Genomic DNA, 27,711 nt, shown 5'->3' on the forward strand with positions numbered 1-27,711 from the left:
ATGTTCTCACCACTATTCCTGTCTTGGTTAACTATTTCAAAATCCCTTTCCTACTGACATACATGCCTGTGCTTATGGTTTGAGGGTAACGTTGCCAAAGGAACAATTGGCATTCCCCAAGAGAACATCAAAAGAGTGTCTAAAACAGAATTGAACAGGGAAGAAGACTCTTGGGAATATGTATTTAGTGGTCTGGGTTAATATGTATAGATTCTGGAGGATTCAATTGCTGCTGTTCATTCAAGATGAACAAAACAAACCATTCAGCACATGTTCTACACCAAACAAAGAAAAAATGCAAAGCAGCTTGGAAACTGATAAGCTAAGATTTCTACTATTAGTTTTTAAAATTAGAAATGGCTTCTCTTAAAAACAAAAACAAATAAAAACAAACAAAAAGAATATATTCTAACTGATGAGATCATGAATTTCTCTTCTTAGGCCCATTCTGACCTTAATGAGACTCCATACAAGCACAAGGAGTGGCAGGAAAAATCACTGATTCTGGAGAAGGTGACTACTAGAAGTTTGAAACTGGTCATCACGCCATGAAGATACTTTAAACAACTCAGGAGAATGTTGGTCTTAAGTAACAGAAACTGATAATCTTGCGAGAGTGGCACTGGCAAGGGGCTGGGTTGTAAGGCTCCCTTTCTCATTGCCACTTTATTTACCCTTGTAACTGACTGGGCGGAAGGCTGTTGATATGGAGTGAGTGTCTCACAGGAAAAGCACAGCTCAACTGTCAGGGTAAAAGTATAATATTGTTAAAGCCAGGGATCAGCTGAGCTGAAGAAGCCTGCATGAGACAAAACAACGTCTTCAGCATTAAGTAAAAGTTAATTCTCTGAACTTTTTTCTTAGTTGAAGTTATCTGCTTTAACCACATATTAGTTTTATCATGTGATCTGAACTGCAATCTCACCAAATATGTATTTAATCTGTGTAACATTAGTTTCATCAGCAGTTTTAATTAAGCACTTGGAGCTTCACAAGTACGTCTGTAGGTTTTTGAAGTTGTTTTTTGAAATAAAATATTTTTATATAATTTAGGAGTAATTAGGATGACCTGGAAGTATTTCAGTCATACTTGGTATAAGTTGAACAGTAATTTTGAATTTGAAGGACAGCCTAAAAGTTTGAAGGACAATTTTGTGACGTCTGTCATTAGAAGAAAGCTACCTGAAATTTTATGACACTAATTGTGTAAAATACAAAACTAATAAATTAGTATTTAAAACTTATTACTTCATATCACTCCTTCAAAAAATGAAACAGAACTAAGGTCCAAAATGGCATTTAATGGTCAATGCCATCTGCTCAGTAAAAGGAGAAGCAAAAAAAATCAGAGCAGATGAGGAGACAATTTTTTTTGTGAAGGCAGTGAGGCAACGACTGCAAACTGATACGGGACCAAAATCTGCAAAAAAGAAGCTCAGGGACTAGATACAGTCAAATAGATAAAGGACATCTCCAATGTTAAGGAAATGGACCAGCCTGGCTGCCACATAAAATAAGGTTGTAAATATATAAAGGGTAGAAGAAAGCAAGGAACAACAACAACAAAAAAACGGACCACCAGTAGTGTAGGAGTTACAGTACGTAATGGTAAACTAGACCACATTTTGGAATGGGATTCCCCTAGCAGCTTGCATCTTGTGTACAACATTGCAGTTGCACAGCAGGACCCTAAAGATTACAAGTGTTGCAGATGAAGAAATGCTCTAAAGACAGGAGCTAATTAGGTTTGACTCAGTTCCATTCGAATTGCTGTGTATAACGTGGCAATTACTTTACTGCATGCCAGCAGCGCCACAGAGGAAGCCTGCAACACCATTATTTGTCTTTGCTATTGTATATGATGACATATATGTTCAACACTTATTTTCATTTCTAAAGCTAGAACCACAGTGTTTGGGGTAAGTTGATGCCTGCTCCAGGTTTTGTTTCTGCTCCCTTAAACTGCTCCCCAGCATATTCAAGAAGCAGTTGGTAAAAATACAATAGTTCAATCTGAAATGCAACAGTGCTGTAATCCTGCTGCTTTATTCTTTGTTTCTCCTTCTGTTGTCACCTATGAGACTTCTGCATTCTCCCATTCCTTGTATTCAGCTGTCACCTGAGCCAAAGTATAAACAAAAAGACAGAACTGTGCTTACGGCTATTTTATAGGTCTGCTATGAAATACAAATCCTGTACCTTGTATTATGATCAAGAAAAAATAGACTAAAGTACAAACCCTAAAAAGTCTTTTATTATTATTATTGTAAGTAATTAAAAAAATATATTGTTGCAAGCAAACCAGTTAGAAAACTATTACTGTGAATATTGAGCACTGACGCTATTAACAAGGTGTTAATACTCACTACTGTTAATAGTCACTACTCAGCCTGCCTGGTATTTCTGCCTCAGCAAACTCTAAACATGGGATAAGAAGTGGAATTTTAGAAGCAAAGAAGCTCCAGTGAGGTTCTGCCACCCCATAGCAGGGCTGCCCTCTCTCATTCCCAAATGTGTCTGTCATGCAAAGCTCTAGGGAGGGGCAATTCTGTTGAATAATACACATCAGTGCCTATCTTGCTGGACTAATTTTCATAAATCAGTACTTTCTTTTCTGCTTGCTCACTAAGAGCTAGGTCCCTCAAGGATAGGGCTGTCTGCAGAAGGGTAAAGCCAATTAATAACTAGTTCTGTCTTCCTTCTACAGCCACCCACCACGCTGTTCCCCAGAAATCCTGTGAATTAATACCCTGACCAAATATTCTGGCCACAGAACCACAAACGTTAAATGAAGGTTGATGGAACATCACTGAAACCGGCATTGAGCGCTGCTGGCGTTACTAATGATTTTTGCAAGTTAGCATTACCTTACACTACAGCTCCAGAGCATGCTGGAGAAAACATTCAAAGAATCTCTTAAGTCCTGAGTCTCCAGAATCTTCTAAGCCTCAAGGTAAAATACTGGCAGTTGAATTTCAAAGCTGCATTAAATAAATAAATAAATAAAAAGTCTTTATTGCCAGGAAGGCTGAACAGAAAATGCTTATGATTTTGTTCACCTCACAAGCCCCATTCCTGAAGTGTCAAAACCCCCAGAGCTGCTTGCCGCAGTGGCAAACTCATGAAAGAAAATGAAGTGGGGGTGGGAAGAAATGACAATGTAGAATTCTGTGAAACAGTGGTTTGAGAGCATATTGGGTTCCTCAAGCATAATAAGCAGACGTTAGCGTGACAAGGAGGCAGGGGGTTTTAATAAGAGCCATGCCAGTAAAAGCTGTTGGAACAAAAAAGTTCCTCAGTGCATTTTTCAGCCTGATAAATGGAGTGCTGGTGACATAGTTTTATAGCATTTACAGGAATTTAGCAAATAAAGTTTGTGGTTATTGTTGATTTTACTGATTTCCAATGCAAGAAAGCTTTTGCTGTCACAATGTCTGCCTGTTTCTGTGTCTCCTACTCTTCAAGGACTTTTGAAAACTGACCAACTGGTTCAACCAGATTTGACACAGGCTGAGAGTTTCCAACAATAATTATGCTCCTACAAGTTTTGCAAAAATTGGCAGCCAGAGAGAAGAGGAAGAAAGACCTTGTAAGATCAGTCAAGGGAAAGGTTACAGTAAGAGACCACTCCTTACAAGCCACTGGAGAATCCCATACAAGCCACACAAGACGGAAAGCTGATGAATGTATCAGTCACAAGAAAAGCCTCATTTTGAAGTTGTATCTTTTTAAAAGCAGAAATCAGTCAACCAAGAGACACACATTGGGAGGATAAACAGCTTCTTTAATTCTCGAGTTCACAGCACAATTTCTCATTTAGATGTGTTAGCTTCTGCCCAACCAAGCAGTTTTTATACAAAACCCAAAATGTTTCTATACAATAAAAGTGTAATCTCCGTCTTAATTATAATCAGGAAGCCTATGAGAATCATACAAAATACTTTATGCCCATACACAGCTACGTGCATTAAAAAAATTCAATAAAATGTATGTTGTTTCATAGTATGCTTAAAAACTCACTATAAAAAGGTCTATGTCACAGTTACATATATTTATGAATATATAAAAACACACTTAGGAATGTATTTCTGAGTAATGAGAAAACCTTAAATCCTTTGACAGTTAGTCCTTAGAAGTATCTTAATTTTAATATTCAAATTCACTAAATTTTAAAAAAATCTGACAGTAAAGAGACGTGTACAGAGATTATGTTTAGATTAGAATGTAAAGCTAAACCAATGCAAACCAGAAACATTCTAATTGCTTATTTTTTTTACTGAACTAGTAGTTATATTAGAAAATGGAGAAGGGAGAAGTACAATCTTTCACATAGGTAAGTTGTTTCCTTGAATTACCTATCATTTCAAATAAATAAGGCAGTATTTTGAAATTCCATCAGTACAAGAGCTCCCTGGCATCGTCTAGGTTTAGAATATTAAACAAACAATCAAAAAAACACAGCAAACCAACAAGGTTACAAAAACAGAATAAAAATATGAAGTAAATTCAGGTTCAAAAATTCAGCTAGTTTCTTAAATACATAAGGCTGAATTCTATGAGGGTTAATTGTGCAAATTAAAATTAAAAGGTGGAGATAAAACAAAGTAGAATATATGTATATAGTATAAATTACAAAACAAAGAGAAAATAACTTTAATCTGATACCTGATTAATTTTGATACCCAGGACAATATTCATGATGGTTCCTTGCATCATACTAGAAAAGACGCCATTTGCATGCTTTATGTAGACAGAAAATAGGAATCAGTTGCTCACCACCAGATGCATCTGCAATTATGCTGGAAATGTAAGGAAAATACATTAAAGAAAGGCATTTATGCAAATACCAAATTCACATCAACATCTTCAGAGAAATTACAAGTGTTTTCCAAATCTGTGAATCTGTAAAATAGCTTTAAAGTTAAAAATATATTAACAATCCAAAACAAAATGAGCCCCAGTAATCAGGGCTTATTTCAATGCTCTCAAATAAAAACTTTCAGTTTACCTTTTGAAAATAAAGTTCTCATTTAAAAGTATTTTAGAGGGCAAAATAATTGTAAAGAAAATATTTTGCATTAAGATAAGATGACTTTTTAAGAAAAAAAGCAAAAAAAAAAATTCTGTTTCACTTGAACTGAACTGTTTTTTTCCTTGTTTTTAATTTAGCTTTTGAATCCAATAATATATTGTCCAGATGTACCAAGAAATAACAGTCTTATGACTGAAGTCTTTCCTACTATAACTACAAGCAAGTAGAAGAAGGAAACCCACATACCACAAATCCAGGCAAGCAAGTAATCTATCAGAAACGATCATAGATATTCATACTACTCTTACAAACTATGACTGAAAAAAATACGTTTGTAGGAGATCAATTTCCTCTTCAATGCCTAGTGAATAGGAGGCATTACCTCCTTCCGGACTGAAGAAAGATATGCCAGCCACCTGTTTAAAAATATTATCTAATTTAAAAACTTTTGTCATATGTTTGTATTCAAGTGTCACTCTTAGAATTGTTCCAAGAATTTCATTATCTGCTGGCAGATTATCAGCATTGCAATGCTACTGCTAAGGGATTCACCTTGACAGTATATTGATTCAATCAGACACATTTAAGATGTATATCAGTACCCTGTGGGAAGATAAACAAAGTGTCCATTCGTTTTATTCGTAGGTCAAATTTCTAATCTAACAGGAGCTGAAAACAGCCTGGCTGATTTCCTAGACTTCACAGCTGGAGCTACTTCAGAATTAGGTCCCTAGGTTTTATGACTGCAAAGCTGCTGGCTTATTTTTCACTTATTTTTGGAACAGAAGTATGAGAAGCTATTCACAGTGGCTTATAATTTAGGAAATACCATTAACAATTAACTACAAAACTAAGGGACCCTTAAATTAAATGTACTCTAGAAACAAATTGTTTGAAGATCACTCCTATAACATTCTTAATATTATTTTCTAAATATACAGGCCACATTCTTACAGTAAAAGCCAATGGGGATGTACCCCTGTAAGGCATGAAACATTTGTTTCTTTATCTTTATTTAGGCAACAATGTAGTACTACTATTGGCCATAAACAATTTATTACCTTCAAAAGATTCTGTCTCAGCTTTTGGTACACTCCTTACACCACGATCCTGAAGATTTTCCACTAATACATTAAACAAGGCAAGCGTTTCAGCGATTAATCCACACTACACCGAAATCATTGAAAAATCACCTTCCCCCTGAAATAAATGTGCTTCTGGTGTGGTTTGTGTCTGTTTAACAATGACCCCACATACTCACTCAATGTATCTTTGCCTCCAAGCCAGCACCACATGAGTGGTTTGCCATCACTTACGCAATTGGGAACGATGAGCTGGAGAGGTAGCAGTGCTCCACTGGTGCTCAAAAGGCCAAGTCTCAAATGTAACAGCATGGGAAGCAAAACTGGGCGATTGTCAAGTACGCTGAATCATAGGAAATGAAAGAGAACTTTGCTTTCATTATAGACTTGCTCTACACCGAAGTTTAAGCCTCTAATCATAGACTTACAGCATGGCTGAGCCTGAAAAGTAATACTTTAATATGATCATAACAACTGCAGTTTAAGTTACAGAAAAGCTGATTATAGCAACTTGTTTTAAACACGAAAATAAAACCACAGAGCTGCTCACATGGATGTCTTATGGGACGAGTGGATGAGCACAGCAAAACATCACAAGATGTAACAGGAAGGACAGTAAAATCAACAGAACATTTGCCTTGAGGCACAATCTAGCCCTGATGTATTTATTATACCTATAGCTGTATTCACATACCAAACAGCAGACAGATGGAGATCACAGCACTGTGGCAAAGCATGCTGGCAAAGTAAATTATGCTGTGTTTGTAATCACATCTTTCCAAAGATGTGATTCCTAGTGAGATTTTGGAAGTGTCTGTCTCAGCACTTAGACCCACCAGCAAAAAGTGAGTCCTTGTGTGCTTGCAGCTCATCTCTCCCATTTCCAGATCACAAAACAAGCTGGTGTGCATTTGGTTGGCCTGGTTTAACAGTATGGATGTACACTGGATGATTCTGGCCGTGAACCTTTCCGATGAGTCTTTCCCCAGTTCATGGGCTGACATTCCAAACCACTGAGCTTTTTTAAGCAGCTGCCAATTTCCTAATACCAGAAATAGTCAGAAAAATCTTTCTTGCTCCCAAGCACCTAAATTTCTTCCCCAAATTACTTCTATCTGAGATGTAGACTAGCAATGTGTAGCTTTGCAGTTATAAAAGACCAATAACATGTCTACTTGTGCTTTAAGTCTTTGAGAAATTGGAGATTTTGTTCTTATGGTTACTTTTCAGCATTTATTTTCTGGCCTGACAGGCTCCTCAGTACAGCCTAAAGTAAGAATTTTAAACAAATAAAACTTATGCAGGGCAAGTTCTGGATCTTTTTGCTTTTATGGGTTTGATCTTTTTTCTGTGTTGTGAGAGCTTTGAATACAAGGGTCTAACAACCCAGGTTTTCAGGAAAGATACAAGAATCAGTTCCATAAACATAGCAACCCCCTTAAAAACTATTCCAAAAATAGAATCTTTGAAGCATGTGTGAAATATACAAAAAGCATGTGATGTGGAAAAGAAGTTGCATATATGGCAATACGCCACTCTCTACTAACAAACGAAGTTGCTTTTACTTAACATTCAGTTCACATTAGACTTTACAGATGTTCCAAATGTGAGCACATTAACTCTGCTAGAATTAGACTCTTCAGATTTGGCCTCAGCATGTAATAGGGCTCCTCTATGGGCCACAAAGACTTTACATTCTGCAAACTGTTCACATTCTGAAACTAAAAAAAAAAAAAAAAATATGAAGAATTCTTTAAGTCACTGCCTCTCCAAAATAAGATACTGTGACTCAAAACCCCTTCAAATCAGTGCAAAAATACTGAGTCACCCATTTGAGGTGATGACGTTCATGAGAAAAAACTATAATCGACCACAGCTGTGGCATATGTTATGTTTTCTGCACCTTCTTGTGCTTCATGCAATCAGCTAGGTATCAGGACAAAAATAATCAGAACACTCTTTTCTTCTAGTTTCAAAATTAATTGGAGACACAAAATAAGAAACTTTCAGTTCAGTACTAGATGAATTTTTTGATGGTTGACTGTTAAGAAAAACTTTAATCACTGAAAAATTACCAGCTTCCCATGGCAGTTTTTTCTATTCCTGATATCGTTTTGAAAAACAGTTTTGGAAAAATATCCCTGCAAAAGAAAGTGCTTAGACACAGACTTGATTTAAAGTCAACAGGTTTATCTGGCTTGATTTTGATGGGCTTACAGAGTCCCCAGTCTAAGGAGCAGATTCAATGTTTGTGTAGATACTAAGCCTGAAAACCTATTCCAACCCTCTGTTTTATCTAGCAGGTACAGTCATCAAAGTGGTGTCATCACATCTCAATGAAAATAGTCGTTCTATGGAACATGCTTTGACATACTGTGTAAATTTACTATGCATCCCATAGCTTCATCTTTATTATCACCAAAAAATGTATTTTATCCAATTTTGGAGGTTTCCTTCTGTTATGCTGCCATTTCATTAGCCTGTCTAGACCACAATGTGAGGTCATCATCATCTGTTAAACTTGTTTGGGTTAGTTTGTCTACAATTCAGGTCTGCTCAAATGTTATTAGAATGTCCTTAAAAATGAATGTAATTCAGACTCATACTTTCCAAGCACACTACGGGTAACAGATCTTCTATTACAGTTAATACAGGTTGTATTTTACCATAGGTTTATAATAGAGGTAGTTAGAAACCATTTCAAGCTAATCTTGTAATACCTTCACCTGTTAAATCATTGTTTCCGTGCTTTTCTTCTCTGAATGTCAAATCAACATATCATGGATGAAATGAAAAATGATCTTCCTGTCCATGTATTACTTTTGGAATACACAAGCTTAATGCTTCTAACATAAGACAGATTACTTTGCATAAACAACATAATATGTAGTTATCTCTCTATGACCTGATTATTGTCAAGATAGTCTCATCCCAGGTGCATTAGATGTAAGATTACCTAAACCAAAATATAAGAACTGTGGCATTCTATATTTGAATTTCTGAACTAAGTTGCACCAAAAGATGCAACCAAAATTTGGAGTGCTTTGCAATAAAGGGATCAACAGGTGTTTTCTGTTCATGACCTCATCCAGGTTCTCCACTCTGTAGGTATATTTTAAGTATTTCTGCACCTGCCAATGGCAGATAATTCTGCAACAGATGTGGAAATCTCCTTTGCACTACTTACTGCTCTGTTCTGGAATGATAGGTCACAAAAGGAGTTCAGTTCCAGTTTTGGTTTTCTTTTTTTTAACCCTTTCTTTTAAAGATGTCATCTAATATCATAAGAATAAGAGAGAAGATGAGTTTTGAATATTGAAATTAAATGTGCCCATTAGCCTCTTGGAAATAATTCAGTGGTTGGCCTGAGACCACTAGCATATTTTCAAGGCTAAGGAAGAGTCAAATAGTAACAATTCCAATATTTATCCAGAGGAATTTCCTGGACCTAGAGCCAAGATGCATGAAGATGTACTTAGCACTGCTCTTTACAGATAATTAAAAAGCCACTGCTATTTTTTCCTTTTCTCTATAGTATTTGCAATTAACACTGATGATGTAAGAATCTGTTTTATCATCTATGAAGTCTTGCACTTGCCTAGAATGATGCAAAAGTAGTCTTTGCAGTGATGTGTGTATTGCTATGAGCCTGGTTTCCTTTTACACTATTCCGCAGGCCTCTGCCACTTTTGGGTATCATCAGAAACAGGATATGGGTCATCTGCTACTGGCTATTGTTGGAGTCAGGATCCTGGGATGATCTCATAGAGCTATTCTGGTGTTCCTTCATTTCTTGGGCTTTTGAAAGGCTGTTCTTCAAATACAAATACATGCTGGGTTAGGAAAACCACCTGGGATTAGAATGAATGAGTTGAGGTAAAACTCATCCCTATGTTTGATCAAATACTCAACAACAAATTTTTTGTGAGCTACAACCAGAAATGCATGTAGGTGCAAACACAGAGCCAGACCCAATGCAAAGCAGTCAGTTTATGGCTGGATAGCCTTAGCCTTGCAAATCCTTACAAATATGCTCCAACAGGAAATAATCTGCAGCCTGTTCAGATAGAGATTAAGATGAGATAAAGGAGTGAATTCACATAAAAATCATCATATTTGACTGAGGAAGAATGCCTGTAATCTGAAGACAAACAGCATAAATAACAACAGCTAGATTATGACATTCTTACTGACATTGAATAGTACCTTGCATTTACTAGCCCATGACCTCAGTCAGACAAGGGGAGAGGGAAGGCACCATGTAGTGTATGTTGCAAAGACATCAGTTTGGGTCTCTGTCTGTGACTCCAGTTTTAGGACATACAGATTAATCAAAGGCAGAACTTGCAAGCTTGTTTAGTTTGATGTTAATAGAAGCAAGGGATAGAGGAGTTAGGTTGGAGTTACCTTCCAGTGAACAGCACTTGCCTTGCCAGTAACATACGTGCTTTGCAGGTGAAGGTGAAGAAATAGACCAAGTGAGGGCTTCTTTATCACTTTCCAACAGGCTGATTAACACCTTATTCTATGAAGAAATAAAACAACATTTGAAGGAAAACATTATACTTAAACTGCTCTGTCAACATACAATACTCTAAGAACAACAGAGTGATATCTGTGAATGTTACTCTCACTAAAATAACATTAGTAAATGCTGGACAATTTTGTAAAAGAAAAAGAGTAGTAGGTTGTGTATTTTTTTGCATCTTTCTACTTATTAAAAATAGAAGTATTTTTTTATAAATACTAGATGGAGAAATAACACTAAAATAGTATTAGTTAAATTTCTTGTGATTTTTTTTTTTTTTGAAGTGAACAATTTCTTGCTGTTAGCTGTATGATCTGCTTGTTTTCAAGTAAACCTAAGCTGCATCCATCAGTATACCATATTCTCATTAAAACAAAACAAAACAAAAAACTTATTTAAGTTTTTATCTGAATGGTGAACAAGCAGCCTCCAAGTTCACCTGCAGAAAGGAAAATCTATTTTGGGAAGAAAACTGAAACATTCCTAGACATTTACACAGGTACAAATTAGGTCCTCAGTTATATCTTTTTAAATTGTATTGTCTTAGATATTTTAATTATGTTGACATTTTGGGAACTCTGTCTTGTTATGACACTTCTGTTAATGAAAAAAAAATATTCTCAAATTGTCTCAAATGCACTTAGTACAATTCACATCCATTTTTTGGAGAAGTTTAATTAATCAACACTTTCACACTTGTTCCACACTTTCACATTTCTTCCAAAACACAATATTCTGGTAGGATTTACAGTGGGAGATGGGAATTACTACAAAGACATGTCCTTCGGTTATAATATAGTGCCGGAGCTATCCAGAAACCCTTCATGGGGATGCCAGTATATATCATCTGTGCTTATCTGAAGTACCTGTGTCATGGCAGCACAAAAATACTTTGCTTCAGTGCCCCAGGGAATGGAGAATAACTGTGCTTGGAGTTCTGAGGGAGCATGGATGTCTCTTGTCCTTGCATCCAGTCTCCTTAATAAGAAAACTCGTGTTGCTCATTGCTGAACTCTCTGTAAAAGGGAGTAAACAGGCATATTATTTGGCTAGCTCAGCTTCTTTGTTACTTTTCCTGCCCTCTGTCTTGTCAAACTTAGAAATGACTTCTATGACTTTTAGAATAGCTGGTGCAAAGAAAAAGTTGCCATTTCAGCAAGAATGTTGCAGGACCAGATTATTTTCACATTTTCTCAGGCAGGAATATGCAACAACCTCTTAACCATGCCCCCGAAATGTGGTCTTCTTTAAGCAAGTTTTGCTTTTAAATTGCCTAGAGAGCTGTGTATTAGCAGATATATCCTAATTTAAAGAGCAGAATATTCCCAGATTGTGCACAGAAACATTAGTAAGTAATCTGTTCATTCCTTTGCTAACAAATCCTATTAGTTCACTTCAAAATGCCTTCATCTTCTTAAACTACAGTAATGCCACTCTGTTCTGAGGGCTAGTATGAACTGATACCATTTTTGGGAGGCAGATTTGATTTTCAGTTGGCAGGAAATGAATGAAATCAAGGGGAAAAAAAAGTTGATTTTGTGCCAGTGCTTGGGATATCAGTTCTGCCAATTGACTGTCATCTACTACAAGCAGATGTGCTATAAAAAGAGATGAAATTCATTGTTAGCACATTGCTTGATGGCCAAGGCCAATTACAGAAGGGAGACTTGAGCCTTTTTAATAAAATAATTTGCATATGGAAATTACACATATTTCCATATAGTGATAAGTATTTTCAAGCTGCTTAAAAGAAGGCTTGACTAAACTCATTTTATGTTAGTATGCATTAGCATAACTCCTTAATTCACACACAGTACAGATTTTTTCAGTATTATGTTTAAGTCTGATAGTTTATTCCTCACTGGTCATACACCTCACTCTTCATAAATGTTTTCCAAGAAAGAATATATTTTTCTACCTCATATTATAAGTAAGTGTGTAATGATTGCCCAAAGAGAACTAATTTATATTCTTAAACAGCTAAAAGTGTTGGCATTCCCTGTTTGAAAAGTACCTAACATCTTGTTTGGAAAAGTCATGGGCCTAGAAAATGTGTAAATTAACTTTAAATTGTAAATTAGCTTTATCAATGTCAATATTTAAAAATATTAAATGCAGTTTTATTAAGGGCAGCAGCTTTCTGAGCATTTTTTCTTAAATCAGACTTTTAAAACAGCTACTTGGATGCATTACCTATAAAAAAGAATTTGCTTGCTATAAATCAAATATGTGTTATAAATATTCCTATATGAATTCAATTTGCTTCATATTTATAAATATAGATAAATTTTGTATTCCTTCTTTCCCAAATTATGTTACTTGAAATAATATATGACTGCTATGGAAAACATGACAGAAGCATTTGCATCATTTGTACAATGTAACATGGGTTAAACCTTGAATATTTTTACCCCAAAAGTGTCACTGACATCCATAAGAGGTTTACCTGGGAAAGAAAAAAACAAACAAACAAACAAAAATCAAAAACAAAACAACCTCTTTAGATTTTGGATTTGTGTGATACTAGAATACATATGTGCATTACAAACAATCTAAACATGTAACCTCACCCCCATCATAGGTACATAACCTATCTTTAAAGTCCTGCTCTGTTCTTTTCTGAAATCTTAAGTGTTTTCTTTCTCTAATACATACAACCAAGCTGATGCATACTACAGAAAAATCAGGACAAAATATAGGGTATGCTTTGGTTGTTTTGTTGCATTCCTGTCAGGCAAAGTATTCATATGTCTGATCTAGCCAGGCAGGTGAATCAAAGCCAGTGCAGCTGCAGTACACTCTTTTTTTCAAACAGGTCTAAAATACATGTAAACTCACTGGTAAAACCCATTGATCAAGTCTGATCTTCTCACTTGCCAGTTACTGCCAAATCTTCTCCATCTTCAACAAACGTAGGTTTGCCCCTCTCAGTACATTCAGAAAGCTGCTGCAAGGGTCATTTTCCCAACCTGTTTCTTTGACCATGGCCCTCATGTTCTCCAGGCCAGTGTTCTCCATGATTTCAGACATAAACTACATCCAGAGTGTTACTCTCCTAAAATTACAATCTTTTATTGAAGACTACAATTGACTGGATTCTGGTCTCCATCACATAATGATTAATTTTCAAGGAAGCACATTTATGCACTCTATTTTGCTTTGCCATACACTTTGTAAGACCTCTTTGCAGGCAAGGCATCCAAAAAAAAAAAAAAGAATCACCTTGTTTTTTGAAATGGCTTCTTTGAACTTCCTTGTAACAGTAGTGCCTACAGAAACTGGATAGCAGCTTGGCTATTAAGTCTGGCTCGTTTTGCCTTCTCTCTTTGTTTAGGAACTGTTTATGTATCTGACTACTGGCTCATATTTTATAGCCAGCGTATGTCTATGTTGGAGCCTACTTGAAGGACTGCAGGAAGATGTGCTCACTCAGGTTTGTTGCTGCAGCAGTGTTTGGTGCCTCTCAGCAGGACTTACTAACTCAACACAGCAAGGCATCAACCTCAGCAACGCAGTGCTCAGCTTGGAGATGGCTTAGATCTCAAAGGTTCAGCGTGGAGGAGCTTGTCCACTTCAGCCAGCAAAGTCCTGTGAAGATCATAAACCCCAAGGCAGAGATTATCGTTTTATTCTGTTTACTTGTCACACTGGGTCTTCTGAGGTTCTGTAACAGTAACCATAATTGATAAAACAGGAGGGGAATAATAATAGTAGCTAGTGCGTGGTGATTTTTTTCCCTCTTTTGTTTGTTTTGTGGGGAACTGATGTTCACATAAAGATGCAAAGTTCATGAACTGTTTTCAAGTAATAACTCTATTCAGCATTTGCTCAATGTTTTGAATACTTACTTGCTCAATACATAAGAACTTCACTGCAAAGTGCTGAAAGAATAAAATAACAAAAAATGAAAAGGAAAATATTTGTTAGATAGTCTCTGCCTTTAGGCAGGTTCTTGTGATGTATTTTCAACCAGAACTAATTTCTAACAAAGGTTTCTATTTGTTAATAAATCTAAAGACTGGCTGGGGAGTGGTAAAGGAGGCAAGGACTAAATATAAACAAAAAAGGCTTTTATTGTCACAGAGAAAATTATGGATGGGTTTCAGCTTTTACGTAAAACCTTTTTTGTCTGTAAGAGATTTTTTTTTTTAATAATGAAAACTCGGTTTTCCAAAGATGACAGATACATTTTAGAAAAAAAAAAAAAAAAAAAAAAAAGACTAACAAGAGTAATCTGAGACCAAAGAACAGTTTTGATAGCAAATATTTGACCAGCTTGAACAAGGACTCTGCTTTTCAGGACTATCTATGAGGAAATTATTTCCATTTTCAACACATATTGGTACTTCTTTCTACTTTGTCCGCTGGCATATATTAGAATCACAGCATTCCACCTGTGTCTGGGAGCTTGACTGTTCCTTTCTCCCCAGGGTGCCCGGCCCCCAGTGTGTTTTGAGTAGCTGGAGCACTGCAGCATTGCATTGAAATGGCAGTAGTTTAGTTTTTCATTTCCAAGAAAGAAGAATTGTGATTTTGCTCCCTAAACTAAGTAGCAGTAAAATATGTTCCACAAGAGACTCCAGAAAGAGATATTCCACTACAGAGAACTCTGTGAGATTATTTCTTCCAGGAAAACATCATTCTTTGAAGGTCTGGGAGCCCTGTGTTTATCTCTTGAAGAGTAGCACTCATCTCTGTCCCCTGCTATCCCTGTGAAGTGCCCCCCTCTTAAGGAAAAATATAATTTTACAGCTGTCGCTGATTTAGCCAGACATATCATGGGTTCAAACTGAATTGCAGGCTGAATGTAACAGTCTGTTCCAGCTGTTTCATGCTATTTTGCATGAAAAGTACTGGGAAAATTAGCAGTACCGTGAAGCCTCTATGCAGTAGGTAGACATCTGTGTTCTCGTCACAAATTTGATACAAAGTGGAAGCAAATGAAAGACAAGGAGAATGCGTGGACGTAGTATATTAAAGCAAATAGATTAGTCACAGAGTGATTGCAGTTGATAGCTTATTTTCCTACGTCATTCATGTTGATTTTTAGGGTGTAAATGAGAGGAATATTTAGCCCAAATTGGGAAGGCTGGGCTTAGCTTGTTTTCAAGCTTCTGAACAGTGTGTAAATTGCTGCAGCTACCTTTTAAATTTGAAAAGAAAAAGTGACGGATTCCTAGAGACTGGGATGGATGCAAGGTGGAGGGGAACTATTCCATGTACTCCATTACTCAGGTTGCCATTAGTAGCTCCTGTAAAAAGGCCAGGTTAAAGAACAAGGTGAAAAACTCACAACTAGCTAATTGTATTCCAATTTTGTTCCTAACTTGCAAAGGAAAATGAACCCCATTCAGATATCTGATTAAAACGTCTATTCACTTATTAAATGACAAATAAACTTTTAAGGTAAGAGGTAAGTGGACTTAATTGATTGGAAGGTTTGGTGGATGCCTTGGGAAGAAAATGCACCAAAATGCCTGGAAGCTAAGTTTGTTGATCAAAATGCTGAAAAATTCTCAGTGACTTACACCCTTTGCGACTTTTTCCTCTCTCTCTCTTTTTTTTTTTTTCAGGAAAAAAAAAAAAAAAAGGTAAGTCAGCATACTATACAGTAAAGGGGAGGAGATTTCCCCCCCAAACCAGAGCAACTTGTTATAGCATACTCCTTATGGGGCAGTGGATTTTAGAATCAATTATTTGTGTTAATAATTCAAAGGAATTTAAGATGGCTCCAGTTTAACACAGATCTAACCAGGCCTTTATGGCTTACAATGTGAGTATTCAACACACACAGAACACAAGTATGCACGCGCAATTATAGAATAACTCAACTTTGCTCTGAATACAAGTTTCCAAATATAAAACACATTAGCAAAATTATATCATTTTATAACCAATTTTTGACCATGACACAAAGTTTCAAAATGAAATGTAAATGAGGGGGGACAGTGAGGGGGAAAGCACAAAAGAATGAGTCAGGATCTGATCTTGTGCTGGCAAATATCCAGAGTTAGAATTGATTTTAGTATAACTGAGATTAGAAACTCTCCCACATAGTGCAATAAATTGGCCTAGGAGATGAGAAATATAATTCCAGCTCATTTCATGATGGCCATGCGATAACACTGTTGAGCTGTGTAAAAAGCCGGTTAAGCTTTACGCAACGCATAGCCATACAAAAATAAATCTTCAGAACAGCTGATACTTGATGAGAGAGACTGAATTCAATTAAATATCTTTACATCTGAGTAGGAGGCAACCAGCACAACCTCTTTTCCAAACAGCTCCAGGATGCTGAATAACACCAATGGGATGCACGGATACTGAGCATGAAAGAAAAGATTTCTGCATTCTTTTTATGGAATGTGAAGTGTAACCAAGCTAGTAATTTCGTTTTGTATTATCTTAAGTCAATGGGTTAATTTCTTTTGAGACACCCACTGGCACTGGAAAATACACTGTGGATGTCTGAGCTGGGTGGTAGGAGGAGTGAGGCTTATTAACATTTAAATAGATTTATCTGAGCAGTAAAATGGATATGCTAAGTAAATGGCTGTGCCAAGGAAACCAATTCTACCAAGTGGACTAAGAAGACAAAGGACCACCTGATGAAGATGATGAGAGTCAGCTTTCAGAAACAATTAGAGATTATAGAAGGAAGTGTCACCCACCATTCTGGGTAAAAGATGGGACACCAGTAATTTATACGATAGAAGAAAAGCAGTAACTGTAGCTGTCCAAAATATTTTAATGAGGAGAAAAAGGCAAATGAAGGATGGGGGAATTCCGGCAAACTTAAAAAAATTCTTAATAGTAGCAACAAAATGGGAATATGGAAATTTAGAATATACTTTCGGTTATTTCACTGAGGTCTGCAGACCTGCTGTACCAGATAAGGTGCCTGGAATCTGCACAGATCTTGCTGCTACCACGTCACTGAGGAGGAAAAGTGAGATAAGAGCATGTTAAGAGACTGAGATCTGGAAAACATATGCTTGCTGATATCCCAAGGAAGGGAGAGAGTGTACATCCTGTGGCTCTGGGTCAGATCCCCTTTATGGTTCCCCTTCTGCACAACAGTAGCAGGTGGAGCTGCAGGAAGGGTGACAAGACACTGGAGTCCTTTGAGACCCAGGTGCAACAGCCCAGGGTGCTTTGTCAGTAGGATGCCTCATCAGGGCTAGGGACAGGCACACCAGTAAATCTGGAATTGATTGCCTTCCCATCACAAAAAAAGTCATCTAGAGGTCTAGCACGATGCGGGCTAAAGCAAAACTATGCTAAAGGAAAAAGTCTTGTTTCCAAAGATACATTTTTCTCCTTTAATCCAGGTAATGCAGAAGCTTGCAAACGGATAGCAACAGAGTAAAGAAAGTAGATCTGGGGAGTTTCAGGGCCAGGCTTAAACCAGAACTAAAGGGAAGGAAGCACATCCAATGAAGAGAGATGAAACAGCTATTCCAGCAGATGTGGAAAACTGCCAAGCTGAGATCTGCCACAACAGACATTGGAAGTCTTCAAATGAAAAGACCTGGGAAGCATTGCAATTATTGCGCCTTGGTTCATCTCACATGCTGCACATTTTAGGAAGCTAAATGCCTATCACGTGTTTCTTGAATAGCCTTGTCACAGAGTTCCAGAACTGCATCTAACAAGAAAGCTAGAAATAGGCTCATATGCTTAGTAAATCATCAATTCTGCTTGATTAAAAACAACAACAAAAACCCACCCTCCCCAGCACTCATAACAGTTTTTAGTTCACAAAAATACTGCATAAGCTCTTCACAATTCAAAAATAAAGTCCTTGAAAGGAAGCCTCATTTTGGCTTTTTAAAGATCAATATTTTAAGAGATACATTTTTCAGTATTTCTAGTATGCTAGCGGCATTTAATAGTATTAATGTTTTTCTTTTGTGACTTTTAGAATTACTTTTAAACAATGTACCCACAGCAATATTAAAAGTTCAATGGTAAAAGACTCGACCATTGATGTCAGTAGTGTAAAAGTACTTAGCAAAAGCCAATTCTACAAATCATTACTTAAGAGGTGGAATCTAACACTTCATTAGAACATCCTATGAAGAGACTTTCCTGAAACTTCTTTATTAAAAATTACCCATAAAATTGTTCAGAAAATAGGAGTGATTTTCTTTTCCTTTTTAACTTATATAACTTTTAACTTATAGTATTTATTTAGACACTTAGACTAGGAAAGCTATTTTTTATTATTCTAAAATTGCCTTTATTCTTTGGAAGACATTGTTTTGTTAACAGGAGACTATCTGAATTCTTATGAAAGGAAAGAGGAGAAGGATTAACACATTTTGACCATTTTTACCTTGAGAAGTCCTGATACAATGACACAAATGTTTTCTTCCTTCAACAATGAATACATTAAACTATCATCTACTCTAGTGATGAATAACAGAAGACTTCAAAAATATTTCTCACCAAGCAGTCATCAAGAGGAATCAGTTTAAGAGGAGTGTAATAAGATAGCTGGAATGTCATATGAGAACTATCTGTTTCCCTAGGAATCACATCCAAATGGAGGACTAGCTTTGAGTACATTGTCAAAACAGGTTGTAGTCATTCTTCAGACTGCCAGCACTTTAGACAATCACCTATATAAACAAATCTCAGAATTAAATTATTGTATTGTATCATATAGTTACAGATACTTTGGAAAAGTTGAGGGACCTAGATATTTCAGTATCAGTCTCCTACCATTATTAAAGCTTTCTGATATTCTTCAGTATCTTTCTGGATTTGGTTATCTTAATGTTGGTTTTCCCCATTATTCTCTTTTCTGAATAATGAATATATGAAAAAGTATTGGTTTTGTCACAAACTCTTATCTGGATGACCAATATACATTTGCTCTGCTTATTATGTTATTAAAAGATTTATAAACAGAGAAAAAAATCCCAGTTCCTGACAGATATTTGGTCAATAAATTACTGTTCTTATGCAATAACATGTGAGCTAATTTCTAGATAACCTTTACTTTTATGGGCAGAAAAAGAAGAACAGACGGGATCTGTGGCAGGAAGAATGCTAACCATTCAGCCATTTTGTTACAGCTATAGATGTCAAACACTGATGTGCTTCTAGGTTATTTCCAGCTTAAAGAGAGCAGTGACTGATTTAAAATACTGCTATACTTACAACTAGGAGCGGTTTGACTATGAACTGCGTCAAAGAAAAATGCCATTCTTCAGCTTTCCATTTGCAGAAAGATCTAATTATACTCACAAGGTTCAGATGTTTTCAGAAGCCAAAAACATTTCCAGCTATGTTTCTGGATTCTTGGCTGTGCTGCAGCTGTTTATACAGCTCCACTGTTGCATACCCAGAAGCCAATAGAACTGAATGCAGAGAGACCAGTAATGGTGTAAGGCTGACTTTCTAAACATGCCATCCTTCCTTTTAATTTATAGTCCTCCAATGACTCCAAGAAATGGAGCATATCTGTCCTGCTGTAGGGATATGAGAGTATCCTGCAACATCTTGCATATGTGCTTTGAGAAGCAGCTTTGTGGAAACCACTAAGAAAGCTCTCAGGGCCCCTTCTGGGTCAGCACTGTCATTCACAAGAACAGCTGGACACAACCACCAAATTCAAGATCCCTCAAGCACTTGGCTGAAATACTGGCTACTGATCTCAACACTGTTCCAAACCAGTGGGGCAGAAGCATGTTTGTTTGTGTCTGCTGCACATTGGTGCTGCCGAGTAAGAATCATATCAATAAAGTCATAGTATAATGCTTAAGCAAAGAAAACAGCATTGTCTGTAGGCATCAGGCCCAGCTATACAGAATCACTTTAGAACTGCCAAGAACAATCTTTTTTTCTCAAATTGTATTACTCATTGTTTATTTTATGAAATGGTTGATAATGAAAATAAAACCTGACTATTTAAATACAATGATAACTACCTTTTCTCTTTGTTGTATGACATAAAACATGGCTAGGAGATGTGTTTATTCTTGAATTAATCAAGTAATTTTACTCCATCTGGAAAAAGTGGAAAATAGTTGGAATAAGTTCATGTGGTATATGTGATACCAGTGGTTGGATGGCTTGCCTCATGTCACAACCAAGCACTGTACATGCCATGTTAGTTTTAAATACCAAAAGAATTCTGAAAAAAATCTAGGTTAATTCCTGAGAATAAACTAAACCTTCTTTATTCTAGTGGTTTGCAGTTCTAGAAACAAAACTACTGTTTTCTGTTGTAACTGGTTAAACAGACTAGGGATTGATGTGGTTTTGTGGTTTCCTTAGTTGTACCAGGAACTAACCAAAATACCCACTTGGTCTTTTCGCTGTGTCATTCTCTTCATTACTTTTCTTGAGTCATTACTGCACATTACAATATGAAAAGGGGACCTCCTGGAGACTTTTTTGTTGTTGTTTTGTTTCTACTTTCATTATATTTAACTTCTCTTATACAGGAGACTTCAAGCTTGCACTGTATGGATAGTTCAAACGTCATCATTGAGTCATAATCCAACATGCGTCATAGAATTATAAAATGTTAAAGATTAATCTCAGTGCACAGTTCGACAAGATAAAAGCACTAGTTCTTAAACATTCATCTCTTACCTATACACTATCTTGGTTTGAATTTATCGGTGACTATGCCTCTTTATGGTATCCTCCTCATGCAAACAGGACATCTAAAGTAGAAGAAAGGGAACTAAATTACATTTTGTTCCTGAAACTCAGTCTAGCAGAACATTTATTTCCAGTTGCGTGAATCAAAATGAAAAAGTAAATTGTAAGTAAATTGGAGATTATCTAATATCTAAAATACTCTTGGTTGATAGTCAAAGCATTCCTGTTTCATTTTTCCCCAGGCATTTGCTGCTCACCATGGACAATGACAAAGATAATTGGCTATCACAAACTTTTGATCTGGACCAATATGGCTTTTGGAGAGGTGAAAAAGAACTTTAAGGTTAAGCTGCAAGAAACAAAAGATTCATGGAGGGGAGTCTGAAGTAAATGCAAATTGAACTCCTGACTTTGGAAAAAAAATCTGAGATGCTCCAGAAATAAATAAAATCTGTGATTCACTCCAATACTAAAAGAACTTAAGAAAGGAATTATAGATAGAAGGCAAAAAAGGAAGCCAAGACACAGTACCTGTGATGAGCTCACAGACCTAAGCAAACATCATGTGGGTAATATTTTGGGTTAGGCTAAGGTTCTGTAGAATGGACCTCGTCCTTAAAAATAGTGAGTTAGCCATGTATATAACTGGTCAGAAATGCTAAATATATTCTGCAAAACCTACGATGCCGCACTCTTGCAAGTTATATACACTGCCATATCAGACTGTTTTCAAGAGTAAAATTTCCAATAACAGACGAAAGAGAACACAAAGGAAACTATATAAGATTCCCAATTTTTCTTGGTCCAAAGCTAATATAACTATTTATATTAGACAGAAAACAGTACCTTGTATCAGTGGAGTACAGCTTAGTACAGCATGTGAACAGCTGTACTAGCTGGTGAGTATTAATATTACATTGGGAACAATACATTGTCACTGCAGGGCAGACATGGTTTAATACATTCTGATAACTCATCAGTGGCCTGATCAAAGTACAATTCTTGCACTTTGATTTCAAGCCCACCATTTCAGAGTCAGTTAGGAAGAGTTAATGGAAGAGGACATACAAATGACAAATAAATGATACGGGCAATATAAGATTAAATGAAACAATTTGTTTATATTATATACATTCCTTTTTAACATTGAAGAAAATAGTCAAAACCACTTGACAAAGCTGTATTAGTATCACCTGTTCAGAAATTCTGTGGGATGAAAACCAAAAACCTTAATGGCAAAATTAAAGATGCTGCGTGAACCAAAGAAAATTATCTGACAACTTTAGGTGAATCAGGTAAAGAAAATGCTACAATAATGCCAAAAGGCTGATTTCATAGCAAGTGGGAAAGAAAAATTCCCAACAGAAAGAAGCCAGCAGTCTCTAAGGTACAAGATCATACCAACACAGTTTGTCATACCCATTTTTAGAGCCATTTCTATAACAGGAACAAAAATCAGTGGGCCTTACTTCTTGAGGGGGACTTTCCAGTGGCAGATGCAGAGTGTGCTATGCAGTCACAAAAAACATCAGGTACAACAAGCTCCAGCTCATCAATCCACCTCAGTGACAAAATAAAATACCTTTCCCAAAAGAGTTCCTTCTGCACAGAGTAGAGATGAAAGTTCTAGAGAGCAGAGATGTTCAATAAGAGAAAAGTCATTTCCAAGATCCAGTTAGGGGAAAATATTCCATCTTGTCCTTACTAAATACACACAGCCATTTTGTTCAAATGCTTCTACCTTCTATATTTTGAAGCAATGTTCAGAAAAGAGGGCAAGAACCCTCTGACATCTCAGACTGAGAGAAATAAACACTGTAGGTCTGCCTACTTGCAGGTGCTCAGTCAGAGGCTGGTGGTGAAGCTGGCTGAAGATTCCTCAGTCTTCAACAAAGGGCTGAGGCCCTTACAGTGCCAGGGCTCTACTTTAGTCTTCCAACTTATAACGCCCAGACAGTGTAAAAGAGAAGTGGAAGGCAACCTGACCAGAGCACAAGGGAATGAAAAAGAGAAGAGTAAGAAGCAGAGGGTGCAAGGAATGGGCAGGACTTGATGGCACAGGCTGCAGATGGGGGTTATCTTACAGGATACGAGCAAAGGAATAATACTGTGTGAAACAGGAGCTGAATGTGACCATTAAAGAAAAACTCATTTCCCAAAATTCAGAGGAGAACCCAGCAGGTCTGTGCTGGGGTTTACAGATGCTGCAAACAGCTGTGAAACCCACTGGCAAAGTAGGTGGTCCAAACTGGTAAAAGTAGCCTTGTCTAGCTTTCTGTTGTTCTTTGAACTCAACTAGCAAAGGCTTAAAAAAAATAGATCTAAAGGTCTGCTGTTACTGATGACCCCTTGCGAGCATGTAAACCACAAACTTACTTCCACATGGTTAAAATCTGTTTTTATCCAACAGATTTTCTTTTTGTAAGTGCAGGAAGTTTCATGCAAATTCTGTATTTCCTATGCATATTAAAATGAAATAAAATTTATTGGAAAATCAAGCACTTTAAAATTAGAAGCAGTCAGAATTAGAGTTGTCTATGTAGCATTAATGTATTCAAATTTAATATTAGCTTGATCATAATGCAATTTATAATTGCAGAATCATATATTTTCCCCTTAATTTAATTTACTTAGGATGGATCAAGACATGAAAAAAGACTGTTTGTGAAGAGTATAATTAACCACATATTTGCTAAACCCATGAGTCAGCTCTGCAAAAAGAACCAGGATTAGACATAATAAAAACTTAGAAGATTATGAATTTAGCTTAGGGAGAGATTGACCGTTTCCTTAAGGGTCAGAATCTAGTCTTAGAAACCCATACATAATTTCTTATTATTACTCTGGGATAAGGAATAAAACCTCTTGCTCTGCTCACAGGGATTTGTTGGGGTTGAAGTACCATCTCCTGCTAATATGAAAGATCTTGTTTTTAAAGTTCTTGTTTTGCTCCTTGTAATGTCTAATATTACTGTAATGGGCATTCCTTTCCAGAGTCCATTAGTACGATCTAATTTTGGTTCAATTTAAGTTTTGTAGCAGAAACAGTACCCTTCTGTCCCTAGTATGGTCTCCTAAATCACCTGCTCCATCATCAGCACTTGACCCTTCTCACTGGGACCCACAAAGTCCTGTCAAGTGATTTGACTGCACAGCTGTCTCTTCATCCTCTCCACCACCAAGAGATGTGGTACAGAGGTGACTTTGTTTATGACTAGAGCTTTCACCAGAAATGCACCTGGACTGCAGGTGCCTTTTCTGGGAGATGTAAGATGGCTGTAACCCATCAGCGCTACTCCTGCAATCAAGGAGCAGTCATGTGGCTGCAGAGAAGCCTCATCCTTGACAAAGCTGGATCCTGCTATACCCTCCCTAGAGTAGTAATGGTTTGGTGAGTTTGTATTAATACAAAACTTTCATGAAAACAATTAATTTTTTGAAACTTTTTTGAAACTGAATACAAAGAAACAAACAATGGTTTATTTATTTTTGCTCCTCAGGAAGTTTCTATCTCCTTTATAAAGATAGAAGCAAACAGAACCTTTCTGCAGCTACAATTTTCTTCCAGTAGCATACGAAAAATATTTTTCTTCCTTATGCTGAATTTCTAATATTGGAGCAGCAGCTCCCTCTAACCTGAGTTAATTTGTATTTAAAGTTTTGTTTTGCCTTTTCAGCCTTCTAGAACTGTCATTAAAATGTTTACCTAGTTCTCCAAATTATGTCACTAAAATAGGACAGTTAATTTGTATTTGTTTGTATAAAATCTTGAGACAGCTTTAGTAAATGAACAACAAATGAATTTTTTTTCATAAATGAACAACCTCTTCTATGAAGTTAATAGAAGTTCTTACCTCTCTGTCCAACAGCAAAATTTGACTGACTGACTCAAATGGTAAACATTTTGCACTTACCTTTTTTACATATACATGCATCCTTTACTTACTATTTAAAACTAGTTCCTTCACAACTTTATCAGGTTAATAAACCTTTATTTGTAAAATTAAGTTGCTATAACTTCATTTTTAATCCTTTCATGTGGCTTTCTCCACCCTTAAGGTCTCCAAGACCTTGCCCTTTTTTTAAAATGTTTGCTCTTTCATCCAGTTAAACAATTAAAAAAAAAACTTGTTTCAGCTCCACCTCTGTTTTCACCTGCTCTCAGTAATGCTTTGGTTCTTGTAATTGCCTGTTTCCATCCCAGGTGCACCTCTATGTGCCGAGCCTGGCTCGGACATGTGCAGGTAATTGGCCATGCAAGTGTCCTCATTTGGAGTCACCAGTTGTTCCAAGTCAGCAATCCTTGTATAGAGGTCAAACAAATCAGTTCAAAGGGAAAATATGTTTTAGTAGTAGCCATTATAAAAGTATATTTGGGTTGCAAAGCTTTGATAGAATTATTCTAGTGCTGCTTTTGAGTGACCATGTGCATTCTGTGATCTGACTCCCAGTTCTTCAAGGGGCGAAGTATTGCAAGCACTCTGTAGCACTGTATCTACATGAACAAATTTAATATCATTCTAGTTGTGAATGTTTCAGTCAACTGGGTTACAGATGTTTCAGATTGGCCACACTACAAACAAAAATAACTATAATTAAAATTTTCACATCGATACGACGATCATTTCGCAACAGAAAGCTATTGCCTGCTCTAGATGGTTAGGACAGGTGAAAACTGGGTACTGCCCTTTCCATCTTATTTGCATAGTCCTTTGTTCTGTATCCTTTGTTCTTCTTGTTCATATCTTAATTGCTGAAGATTAAAAAATTCTTTTGTTTCAAGCTAAACAAAACTGGAAAGCTATGTACATACAGATCCATATCCCTTGTTGCTTTCTCAGTTATTTTTTTTCTTCTTTTCTTTGTAAAACAAGTAGGAAAGGAGCAGAAGCACTATCAAGTCAGGGTGGCAGCATAAACAAATGAGAAGAGCAATTTATTGTTTTGCTTTGCATGGGTATAATGTCCAGTACACATGCAGTGAAGGAAAGACACCTCTTAGTGTTTTACATAGGGATTCAACATGTCAATACATGTTAAGACAGTTGTATAGTACAAGCTGCATAAGGGTAAACAGCAAATAAAAAAGCAGGTAAACTTGCTTGTTTGGTATGTGTGTGAATAGCATAAACAGTGTGAGTGCATTGCTCACATTAGACATGTTTAAACTCTGCTTATTTGCATTTGTTTTCATCTAGATCACTCTGCACAGCTGTGGCTGAAAACACTAGAGTTAATAAAGGCTAAACAGTACCACTCAAATTCCCTCTCTGTAGACAAACACCTGAGAAGGTGTTTATCAAATAATGCATTGCTGTTTCCTAGAAGTATTCCTGTAATCCAATTTATCTGCAAAAGTTCAAAGACTAGTAAAATGCTAAAATAGTTGAATAATGGAATCATTCCCCCAGTGTTGCCCGCCCCTTCTGATTCATAAAACTCTGGCTTTGGTCTGAAAAAAATGTGTGGAATTGATTGCCTCTAACAAGAATGTGTGAGAGGTTTTGGTTCTGCCCCACTCTGAATGAAACCAAATGTGAGAAATTTAAAAAGTGGGGCTGCAGTGGGGCTGTACTCCCCCATCAGCTCTGCTCCGAGCAAGGCCACTTGGTCCTTGCCCACTGTCACTTGGAGGGGTTGCTGTGGCTTGAGGGGCAGACGGCCTCTGAACGTCCATCAGCATGGCCACACTCTAGAGTGGGTTGTATTTATGTACATGTATCCAAAGATGATGGGGGGCTTAGGTAAATTGTAAAATATGTGTTCCAGCTAGGCACTCATATATCATTTTTTATGTATCCAAAGATCTTTATTCGGTATGGTTGTTGTCCATTAATATTTTCTGTCTTGATGGTCTTTTATCTTAAGCATTGTTAAGATTCTGCTCACTTTGGGAACTAATTGCCACTGGAGTATATTTATAAGAACAGAAAATGCACATTTCCCTAGGCTTTCCTCCTCAGTACAAGCCCTGTCCCTTGTTTAGCCTTGTTTTGGATAGATTTGAAGTAATTTAAGAGAAACTGAACACTTCTCACAACACAATACTGATGCAATAAAAAGAGGTAGAAGGCAATGTTATCCTAATGACTTAGAATTCTTTTAAGGCAAGTCTTGATTCCAAACTGATAGAAATCAGTGGGAATAAGTAGTAACAGCTAGCTTTGGACTGAGTCACAAATGTTTAGTTTACTAACACGTGCACAAATCTGGCAGGACTTGGAGAATGAGACAGCCGTAAGTTCCTTACCTATGGTGAGGCCTAGTGGTACTTGCTCCATGTCAGTGGAGCGGGTTCTGTTGAAGGAAGTAGGATAAACATGAGGATTCCTTTCTCCTGCATAACTAGAAGGAACAAATTAGATGCTGGATTGTAAACTACCTGCCTTTGACCTTTGTCCACAACTGTATTTCTGACTCTGATGGGTGTTTTAAAGTTGCATTGCACT

The 27,711-nt window shown here is 36.7% G+C and overlaps 1 protein-coding gene and 1 long non-coding RNA gene across 11 annotated transcripts in view; both read right to left on the reverse strand.

Moving 5' to 3' along the window:
• Positions 1-2,935, reverse strand: part of LOC118170332 (neurabin-1-like) — a 47,608-nt gene extending 44,673 nt beyond the window's left edge. Inside the window, exon 1 of the mRNA XM_035332461.1 lies at positions 2,868-2,935. The gene's annotated coding sequence lies outside the window, so the exon portion shown is untranslated. The remainder of the gene's footprint in view (positions 1-2,867) is intronic.
• Positions 2,936-5,359: 2,424 nt separating this feature from the next.
• The window catches only part of LOC118170339, a 71,968-nt gene continuing 49,616 nt past the window's right edge, over positions 5,360-27,711 (reverse strand). Inside the window, exons 5-8 of one of the 10 annotated variants that reach the window (XR_004752659.1) lie at positions 21,794-21,876; positions 14,120-14,230; positions 13,054-13,088; positions 11,255-11,658 (exon numbers count right to left, since the gene is read on the reverse strand). This is a non-coding gene — a long non-coding RNA (uncharacterized LOC118170339). The other 9 variants (XR_004752661.1, XR_004752655.1, XR_004752657.1 and 6 more) reach the window with 9 other exon arrangements.

This window comes from Oxyura jamaicensis, chromosome 7 (genome assembly GCF_011077185.1).
Source record: "Oxyura jamaicensis isolate SHBP4307 breed ruddy duck chromosome 7, BPBGC_Ojam_1.0, whole genome shotgun sequence".
Lineage (NCBI taxonomy): Eukaryota > Metazoa > Chordata > Aves > Anseriformes > Anatidae > Oxyura > Oxyura jamaicensis.